General features: G+C 46.3%; 1 non-coding gene across 1 annotated transcript; it reads right to left on the reverse strand.

Annotated features, from left to right (window-relative positions):
• Window positions 1-10,772: 10,772 nt before the first annotated feature.
• On the reverse strand, window positions 10,773-10,908 carry LOC111757273 (small nucleolar RNA SNORA2/SNORA34 family). The gene has a single exon (XR_002791646.1). It is a non-coding gene; the product is annotated as a small nucleolar RNA SNORA2/SNORA34 family (small nucleolar RNA).
• Between the last annotated feature and the right edge of the window lie 295 nt (window positions 10,909-11,203).

Here is an 11,203-nt window from a genome sequence, read left to right on the forward strand (position 1 = left end):
GGGTTTTTCTAACTGTTTATTGTTCATGTCCCCACTGTGAACCTCATAGGGAAAGACAAAGTACCTGATTTGTTCACCACACTATATTCCCCATGCCATTCACAATGCATGGCATGTAGCAGGTGCTCAATTCATAAAACGTCATGAAGGTTACATTTGAGCTGATTTTTTTCAGACTTCCAGGAAGATAGCAGAGTGGTAAGCTGCAGAGAAAACAGCCTTTCTGAGAGTTACCACCCAGGCACTGGAATACAGCATGCTGAGGAAGACAAAAAGGAAGGAAGTGGTCCCCTGGACCCAGGAAGAATCTGAGTTGACTTTTGAAGAAAGACCACCGTTCACCTTTCGGCTAAGGCAGATAAAAAAAAAGAAAAAAAAAGCCTTTCAGGTATAAGGAACAGCCTATATTTCAAGTGACTGAGGCAAGAAGATCACAAATCCTAGGCCAGGCTGGGCAACTTAGCAAGATTCTCTTTCAAATTAAAAAAAAAAAATGTTTAAAGGCTAGGAATGTGGCACAGTATCAAAGTCCTGGGTTCGATCCTCAGTATCAAAAAAAATCAAAAGAAACACCTTATACCAGTGATTCTCACTGTGTGGCCGAGGGGACAATAGCGTTAGCATCACCTGGCAACTTGTTAGAAATGCACAACCTCAGGCCCTGCCATGGACTGTTCATGGGGTTCCAGCCCACTCTGTCTACCATGCTCCTTAGATGATTCTGATGCAGGCTAAAGTTTGAAAGCCACTGATTTATGCCAAAAGCCGGAAAACTTTTCTGTGAAGAACAGGATAGTAAATATCTCAGTCTTTGTGAGCTACATGCTTCCTGTTGCCTCCACTCAGCTCTGTAGTTGTAAGGCAGCCACAGACAGTTTGTAAATATGCAAATGGATGGGTGAGGCTGGGTTCCAATACAAACAATCCGTACAAAAACACACAGATTTGGTTTGAGGGCTGTTGTTTGCTGGCCCCTGGCCTAAGCTAAACTATGCATGTCACAACATGCAGCTTTAAGCTTACAATTCACATCTCTAGCTAAAGGAAATACCAGTTCTGAGCTAAACAAATTTCTTTTTTATAACAATTTTGTTTATTCAAATTAGCAAAGACTTTCTATGTGCTAGGCATTCAATATACAGAAACGAAAAAGATGTTTCAGCAAGATACCAAAAAGGAAACTGGCTTAGCTGAGCAGCTACCATGAGCCCCCCACTTATACGTGGTGTCCCATTTGCTCCTCAAAACAATCCTACTATGTTGGTGTTATTCTCTCCCATTGGACAATTAGGGAAACTAAGGCCTGGTGGATAGAGTGATTTGGTTGAAGCCACACAGACAAAAATCAGCAAAGCTAGGATTCAGCTGCTCTGACTAGCTCCAAAACCTGGGCTACATCTCCCAAAGTCAGCATCCCAAGGTCAGTCCAAAGCAGCTGAACTTGTTTTTGTTTTGTTTTGTTTTTTAATTTTTTACTGCACTTGTTTATTAAGGTCCATTTTTCTGAACAGGGCGCACTTCGCACTACTGGGGTTGATCAGCATGCTATCCAGCCCCAGTCCTGCCATGGGTACCTTCTCCTTCCGCATCCTGGAGACTCAAATGTCACTTGTCCATCTGCCCGCAGAGCAAAGTGGATCTGAAAGTAATTACCAAGATGTATCACAGCTTCCCAATTTTGTGTGCGTGTCTCTTCTCAAAACGTGACCTAGGGCTCCCAGAGAGACAGGGAGTACTGCTGTTATTTAATAATATGCAAAGCAATTTTTAGGAAGAGTGTGCTTTTGGGGATGAACATTGATTGAAGCCCATTGCCCTGTCCAGAGATTTAAATCAAGCCTTTCAGACAGGTGATTGAAATGATGCTGGCAGTCTATTTGGTTTCTCTCAAACCCGCCCTTGTCAGAAGGGATCGAAAGGCTTCCTGCTGTCTCAAGAATCATCAAATTAAGGAGAAGACGGGAGCCCCAAGAGGCTGTTTCAGAAGTCAGGGTGTTCAGGGGCCAGGAACAGTGACTCCGCCTCTCCCTTCTAGGAGGTTTCTTCTGCCAATCTAATGTCTTTTGTTGCAGATTAGCTTTGCAGAGAGAAATACACGCATTTCTTGTAGCAACTGGAGCATGAAAGTCGCCAGAGCTTTGAGGAAGAAATGGGATCTGTACAAAGAGGAAGGAGCCCACACTCTGGAGGCTGCTTCCACGGGGACCACAGGAGGACCCGTGGAAATGTTCCCAAGCATCACTGTCTCTAAACAGCAGCCACTGGCGCACTCATAGCCCCTGGCCCATTCTGGAACATCTAGGACCTGGCCATAAAGCATCAGCTCCTGGAGAGGCCCTGGCACCCCAGAAAAGAGGGAGAAAATTACCCTTTGGGAGCAGTGGATTCCTGGAGAGTGCCAGCAGCGCCGTCCCAGGAGACTCTTTTCCAGGGCTGTCATCTGCTTCATCCCCGCAAGGCACTGCCTGTATAAACTCACACTGTTCTCTCATCGCCTCACCTCTCCCCTGGGCCACTTCCCCCTCTTCCCCAAAGACAGTGTCAAAGACTTTAGAGATTAAATGAAAACTGTATCTAGAGCATGATCAACTCAGCTCAGCTGGAAGCTTCCTCTTCCTCCTCCTCCTTCTCTTCCTCCTCTTCCTTCTTCTCCTGCCATCATGGCTCCCACACCAAAGATAGTTTGCAAACAGGGTGAGGGAACAAGGGGAAAAGCCCCAGGGACAGCTCCTCACAAGGGAGCACCACCACCAGCAACCTGAAGACAGTGCAGATGTGAAAGTCATCTGACCTGGAGATGCCAGTGACTGAAACCTCCTGGTGACAGGTAGCCTCCCCACACGATCCCCTGCTTGGCCCAGCCTGGGATGTGGATGTGGCCACGTACACAGGCAACAGCAGTTCCCTTTCTTCCCCAAAAGCCAGATTCACCACAGGAAGTCAGGTGTGGGGTCTGCTGGTCAGGCAGGAGGCTGAATGACTAGACTGGATGCACTTTCCTAGAAAGGAGGAGAATCTTTGTCTTTGGGCCCCAGCAGCTTCCTTGTGCTTGATTGTAGCTTGATTCTATGAAACAGAGAGGGAGGGGTGAACAGAAGGAAGAAGTCAGAAAGAGAAAGCCTCTCAAGAAACACCAGGGTCAGACCAGAATTTGAATCAAAGGATACTCAAGACCCTGGGTTCCGTCCCTAACTCCCCAAAAACAAACAGAAAAGAAATGGAATCCAGAGACAATGCAGACTCCTCAGGACACCATGAGTAATCCTGGAGTTTGTCTAGAGTCAGGAAGAACCACCACCCGAGCCAGATTGAGAAGCAAAATGCTAGGAGACAGGGGTTGTATGGGCAGAGCCTTTGGCTGCAATTTAGGAAGCCAAATTTCCACTCCCACCCACCAGTTACCCTACCATCTCTTCTGGCTTCAGTCTCCTCCTTGGTAAAATGGGTGGGATGAGAACATCCCCAAGACACCCCAAGATTTGCACACTAATCTGGGTATCTTAGTTATTTTCTCATTGCTCAGACAATACTCGACATCCAAAGTTAAGAGAGGAAAAGGTTTATTTTGTTTTGTAGAGGTTTCAGTTCATAGCTGGCTGGCTCCCAGGGAGGGTGGCACTGCAGAGAGGCATCACAGAGAATAAACACTCCAAGGCAAAACAGGAAAGGCAGAAGACAGCAAGCAGCAAGCATCAAACAATGACTCTCTTTCTGTCCCTTTATGTCTTATCCAGGCTACCCATCCTCAGGGCAGGTAGCACTTACACTCTTAATCATAGCATCACACCCTTGATTCCCACATCACCACCCTAGATCCAGTCACCTCCAAAAAACCCCACCTATGACTGCATGAGGCTTCGGGAGGACATCTAAACATAAACCGTAACGCTAGGTCTCACCTGTAGACAGCTGGCATCTTGGCCAAGCTCCCTACTGGGGGCAAAATGTTTTGAGGGTACTGGTCTAGGAAGCCCCCAGAATCAAGACCTAGAGGAAAGCAGAAACACCAGATTCAGATGGGGACTTGGTGGCAAGAACAAACTTGCCACCAAGGGACCATGAAGGAGCAAAGGTCCAACCACATCCCCTCCCCACCCTCTGCTCTGAGCATCAAGTCCAAAATGAGTCCTCCTAAGTAACTCTGTCTTGTTACATGCTATACTTGTCTCTTGATGCAGTCACCTGATTTTAGTTATTTATATGGCAACTACTTATTATCAGGCTAGGCACTGTCCTAAGTGCCTTATGAAAATTCATTCGTTCATTTAACCCTCATGACAGACTATGACAAAAGCTATTGTCAATCAATTTTATAGATGAGAAAATCAAGGCACAGATTAAGGAACTTGCTTGAGATCAGCACAACACCTACCGTAGTAATTAACACAGCCGAGATTCAATGTGCATGCTTCCTGAAGGTGGGTCTTAGGTGTGTTTCATTCAAACACATAGTAGGTTCTCAATAAATGTACTGAATCTACAAATGAATCTACAAAAGGATGCAAGATGCCTGACACAGCCTCAAAATGCCACCAAAGAGACCGGCTGACACTTGGCAAGTGGCCATTCCAACCCCTGTAGAAATCAAAGGCAACAGAGCCTCATCTCTGCCTGGCCCTTCTTCACCAGGCCTAGGGTCTCCCTGAACCCTAAGCTCTGATGGACCCCAGAGGATCCTAAAGGCAGGCTTGAACCCTCCCTCACAGAGGCTTCCCCTGCCCACTCCGCCTCTGTGGTTGGAGACTCCAATTAATTATGCCACGTAATTAGATAAAGAATATTCATTTTTCATTAATGACGGTAAACTCTTGCTCTGTGGCTGAGTTCCTTATGTTTTAATTAAGCGGGGCTCCTGAAAGCTGCGTGGTTGCTTTGCGAGGGCTCCCTCTTATAATGAACAGTCACTTAGAATTTTAAGAAGTGAAGGATTCCTTTCCCAAGTTAATTACCTCAAAATTAGCTTAATCACAGCTCATTTAAACTTATCTAAACAACAGCACAAGGAGTTCCAGGAAACAGAGGTTCTGACTTTGCTCATTAAAGTTAAAAAATAAAAGTAATAATGACACAAAGGTCTCCCCAGTGGATAGTAGTGACCCCTTGGCCTACTGACTGCTGAAGCTTACGCTACACTAGCATGTCCCCTGAGTCCCAAGACGCACCAGGAGCAGGAGCATTTGACCTCCTCTGGGGGCCAGTGGTTCCTAGGGTTATGGGGTATTGTAACCCCCTCTTCTGGCTACTTTTGGAGAGTGCGCAGAGACTGTAGGCCTCAGACCTTGACTCCCTCTTCCACTCCAAACACTCAATCCCTTTTTGCTGCCTGTATGCCAGTAGGTCAGGTCCAATATGGGATTGTGGCTGGGTAGTCCCTCCCTACCAGGCATGCACAGACCAGAGTATCTGTACAGAGAGGGACACCAGCTGGTAATAAGGTCTGAGCTCTGCTCAGGCTCTGAGGGCCAAGAATTCCATCTGCAACGCTCTGCAGACATGGTCAAAGCCCAGCACAGTGCCTGGCACACTGTAGAAACTTGATATGCATTGAATGAAAGAAGAAATTGATGAATGTCAACTGCTTAGGCCTGGGATGCAGAGCTTGGATCTATGGAGAAACTGTCTGACTTTACCTCCCTGCAATAGAGGACTTTCTCCTCATAAAATGAATTCGAGCTGCCCTCAAACAGAATTCATGTGTGCCTCACTGTATGCACCAGGTATTAGGCTCAATCCTTTATGCTAGGATTATTTCCAAAAGACGAAAAATATTTCCAAAAGATGAGAAGTATAAAATAAAAAGCGGCCTTTATTCTGAGAACACGGAGAGAGATGACCGGCACCCCTACCGCTGGTGTCAGGCAATCTCTCCGGCGGACACTTGGCATGGGGGCCTGTAAATAGCCTCGGTTTGGGGTGGAACCTAAGGCGGGCATTAGGGATACACAGGTAGCCCATTGGTCCTAGGTTTGGCGCCATATGTAAATTTCCAGGGGTGGGAACATGGCGTCACAGGTAACTTCCTAGGGACAGGGGAGATGGGGCTTCCTGCTTCCGGTTGTGGCTTTCCTGGCTACAGTGTCCTGTCTGGGCCAAAACCCTTTCACTTTATACCTAGTCTCTTCTTAATCCTCCCAGCAGCCCTGACACACCAGGACCACTAGCCATCCTTATGTCACAGGTGGGAAACTGAGGCAGAGAAAAGCCAGTAGCAAGTTCATACTTGTAATAAATGACAGGCTTTAATTCCAGGCAGTCAGGCTCTAAGACTCTCCAGGAAAGCATAAGATCACTGGTCAGGAGGCTGTACAGGGGCTGGGGATGCTCCAGAGCAAAGCCTTGTGTTGGAAGGAAAAAGAGGGGAGACGGAGTCACTCACAGATTTCCCCTCCCCCGTTCTGTTGTAGGCTAGAAAGGATTGGGATGGCCGGCATTCCCACCTTCCCTGGCAAACACTGTTTAATCCCACTGCAGTTTAGAATAGTGAGACTGAAGCCAGCGCTGCAGATAGCTTCAGCACGCCCCACAGGGAACCGGGCAGGCCAGCAGGAAGCTGTGGCCGATACTCCTGCACACCAGCCAGGTCCCCTGCATGAAGGAGACTGCGAAATTATTTATCTGCCTCCTCTGTTCCACACAATTGGCTTTCCTTTGCCAATTCCTGGTTAGGGTGGGAATGCTTGATAAGCCTGGAAGGGCGGCAAGCCATCATGAAAGGCTTCCAAAAATAAGAGGCGCCTCCCCGGTGCAGAGATAAATAGCTCTGGCAGCCCAGCACTCCCTGTCCCTTCTGCTCACTCCCAGGTCACCCTGGCTCTTCGAAGGACCCTGCAGCTCCTGGCAAGGGTCCAGAACTTCCCAGCTATTACCTGTGCCCTCCTCCATCACTACCCCCACAGGAAAGGTGGCACCATAGCGGAGACACTGCGTAATTCCAGCTGTCACTGCCCTAATTACACCCCATGGTCCTCCCGCCAGCACTGTGCACCCCGCACTGCCTGCATAATGGGCCTTTAAAAAAAAAAGACACTCTCTTCTCTCCACAGCTGCCTTTTGAAGGCGAACAATCTCACACAATGTTGCTTAATGACAGCGTTGCCTGGATCTCAGCAATTCCCAGCCCCCAGCCCCCCATCTGCCCCTCCCTCCTTGATAATCATCATAATTGTCATAATCACCCTGGAGTTAAGAGAAGGTACCTGGGACATTTCCATCAATTACGAAGTGACCTAATGAAAGGTCAGGATGGTCTGTGTGAGCTGCAGAAGGGAGGGAAGAGATACACAATCATCCATGAGCGAGACCAGAATGCACATGCATGCTTCCTGCACAGTGTACACACCACACAAGTGCGCACAGGCCACACATCATCACAGAGACAAAGACAATTTCCTGGGAACAAAAAGCCAGGTCCAAGCCTCTGGGGAACTCCACATACCCCAACCCATGCAATTAGCAGAAAGTCATCTTTTCTAGCCAAAGCACAGTGCAGTGTCTCACAGCAGTCAGTGGCCACAACTATGGGTAAAAGAGACCTCTGAATCTGAGTCCTGCTCCACCCTTTATCACTTCCTAGTTAATGTCTCAACACTTTAGCATTCTCATCTGGAAAATGGGCTAACAAACCACCCCACCATACAAACCAAATGTTGTGACCTCCTTATCTGAAATAATGTCTGCCCAGGTCAATCTCTATCCTACTATATTAATTTTTTTCCTTCACAGCATTTACGGAAATCTGGAAATGTAAGTGCTTTGTACATTATATACATATATGTGTATGTGTATATATATATTTTTTTATATATAGGCAATGTATGTATATACATACCATATAAATATAGCTATATATAGTCATTTAATGTATATTTCTTCATACAAACTATATAGACATAGATAGAGGTATAAAATCATTTAATACATACCTTTGCCCACACAGTTATCAAATGTTTGAGAGCAGCTTTATTCACATCTGAATGTGGGAGGTTTAAGAATAAAAACTTGCTGACGTAAACTTGCTGAGTTCAAATCCTGATATTGCCACATACTAGTTATATGATCTTGGGTAAATTACTCAGCTTCTCTGGGTCTCCTTTTTCAACATCTGCAAAATGTGAATTATCATGGTACTCAGCCCTCCTTATCTGAGGGGTATGTTCAAGATCTCTGATGAACACCTGAGATCACAACTAGAACCAAACCTTCTATACACTATATTTTCCCCTATATTTCCTGAAACATTGCCATGCAGTACAAATTAACGTCTTTCCATGTTTGTTCCCTGGTGCCTGCTTTCTGTTACTATTTTTGCTCTTCAGGGCCATTATTAAGTAAATAAATAAGGGTTACTTGACATAAGCACTTTGATACCACATCAGTGGAGATAGCTGCTCACTAATGGCTAGTAACATACACAGCGTGGAAACGCTGGACAAAGGGATGATTCATATCCCATGCAAGAAGACGTGGACAGAGAGAACAGCACACAATTTAAACCTTACAAACTGTTTGTTTCTGGAATTTTCTCTTTAATATTTTCAGACTGTATTTGACCTTAAGTAACAGAAACCGTGGAAAACCAGATCATAGATAAGAGGAGACCACCGTACACACAGGTGCTTGACATGGTTCAGCATCTAGTAAGCACTCTAGGTGTGGCCTTATGCAAGCCCTCAACACCTGACACTGCACACACAGCCGGTTCTGGCCACGTGGATGACACACGTACAGCTCTTAGCGCAATACATGGCAGGCAGGGATTCAGTAAGTCACTGCTGTTATTATCATGTTCATCACCACCATTGTTATGACAGGGCATGCCTGTCACCCACCCTGCTTCCTCAGGGACTGCCCGTCCCCATTGCCCAAGATGAGTGGTTGAGCCAGAGGTGGCTGCCACCAGTACCCTGCCCTAGGCAGTCAGACACACCCAGTTCTCCTGACTTTTGCAGTTCCCTTCCACTGAGGCTCCACCTCAGCAGCTGGCTCCAAGGTGTTTAATAAACACATGTCCCTCCCACACACACCTACCCCTAGGCCTGTGAAAGCCCAGAGTCAAACCTGTTTTTGATACTTTGGGGCCTCCTGGGATCTGGCTCTGTAGTCAGAGGCTGAGCCATCTGCCACCAGCCCAGGGCTATCACCTGAGAGCCTGAGCCAGCTCTGTGCTGAAAAAACAGAGTGTGAAAGGGCTCTGTGCTCCTGCCATTCCAGAGGCCGCTGCTGTCTCTCCAGTAAGGCCGAGGTGGAAGCACAGAACAGCCACGTCAGGGTCCATCTGCCTACTGCCACCTGCAGTCCCTTGGCAGGCCCTAAACTCAACTGCATGGGCCTGAACTAGCAAGATTCCACAGGGCTACAGGCCCTGGGAGAAGCCAGGCCCACGCAAAGGGGTAGGGTCTTGGCCAGAGCCTCGTACCAAAAAGGGACCAGAACAGAAGAATTCCCATTGGAGGTGGGGAGAGCCAGAGACACAACCCATAGGCCATTCCCAGCAAAACGAATAAACCAGCTCAAAGCAGGCTCAGTCAAGGTGAGATGCTGTGATGGGTAACTGTGTCAATTTCCTTATATATTTGTACAACTTGCATTAAATCTGTTTCTCTAGTAAGAACTGACTGATACAGATGTCCCCACCACACATTTCAAAATAAGCCTTACTATTTTGAAATGACACACAGTGACAGGACTTACACTGGCAGTGTACAGTAGGTAGGGTTGTAGACTTCAGAGCCAGGCTGCCTGGATTTAAATCCTTGCTTTGGGCAACCCCTCCGTGCTTGAGTTTCCTCATCTCTCAAATGGGAGTGAAAATCCAGAACCCTGCTTCAGGTGATGGTGAGGGTTAACAGAATAATGATAAATTAAGTATTGGCTGGTTGTAGTAGTACACACCTACAACCCCAGTACTTTGGGAGGCTGAGGCAGGAGGAGCACCACAAATCCCAGGCCAGCCTAGGCCACATAGTGAGTTCAAGGCAAGCCTGAACTACACAGCAAGACCCTATGTTGGAAAACCAATAATAATAATAATAACAACAACAAATTAAGTACTTAGAACAAAGCCTGTCAAAGACTGAAAGCCTCTCATTGTTTGATCATTTTTTCATGCCTATCCCTTGTAATCTGAGCAACTATTTTGAAGGTAACAATATGAACATATTAACCATTGTTAATCTAGTATATTGTTTTGAAATTCTGTATTCTAGTTTTTATTCCTATTTCATTTTAAAATTTAAAAAGAGATTGAAAGCCTGATAAATGTTATTATGATTATCATTTTTTAATTTTTATTTTTAAGGGGGGTAAAATTAAACACAACAAAACAGAACAAAATAGAACATAAGAAAGCAATGTAAAAGATATAAATTTCAAAGCTAGATGATCTGAGATCTTCACTATCTATTATATTGTCTCTTGTTTTCTTCCAAATAGTTGTCCATGTTTTACATACAGAGAATTCATACAAAACAACATAGTATAAAACTGATCTGAACAGAATGAAGAAGGTGATTTAGGTCTTCAAAACCAGACAATAGGGAAGTCACTAATGGCTCTTGTAGAGTCTGTCATTCTCTTCAAAATAGCTGTCCATACTTTCATGTATATTGAAATTCAACAAAACAAAATAGGCAGGGGGAGGGGTTGCTTGGTTTCCTGGTGCTCCACATCCCAGCATGGCTCGGGTCCCAGTAAACGTTAGTGGCTCCTGTCCTGGGCCGCCACAACCTGCCACGCTCACAGCCGCTCATGGGGGCAGCGGGGAGTTTGCTCCAAGCTGTTTCTTTCTAATGAATTGACCATTTCACTGCCCAAGTTCTGAAATGGCCAACAGACCATAGGAAGACATCTCTTTAGGCTCCTGCTTGAAACCAACAGCATCAGGAAGCTGCCGGCCTTGATTCAGGCCAGGACTGTGTCTTTCAAAATTAAAATATTTGCTTTCTAGGCATTTGGATTCTGACATTCTGGACAAGGTCATGGAAGGTGTGTGTACTGCCCTTGGCGGTGCCCTTGGCCCGTGCTCACATTTGCTCAGCAGCAAACACCTGTAATAAGGAGTGCCGGGAGATCTATCGTCACTCCCTGGACAGCAAGCAAGCCACCATGACCCTGTGGAGCCAGCACCTGGTCCCAGCCAGAGACACGGGCATGAGGAGATGAGGGAAGAAGGGTCGCATTGCTGGGCCATGCATTCCGTTCACAA

The sequence above is a fragment of the Cavia porcellus genome, unplaced genomic scaffold (assembly GCF_034190915.1).
Source record: "Cavia porcellus strain 051 isolate PalLab524CR breed Dunkin Hartley unplaced genomic scaffold, mCavPor4.1 scaffold_25, whole genome shotgun sequence".
NCBI classification, from domain to species: domain Eukaryota; kingdom Metazoa; phylum Chordata; class Mammalia; order Rodentia; family Caviidae; genus Cavia; species Cavia porcellus.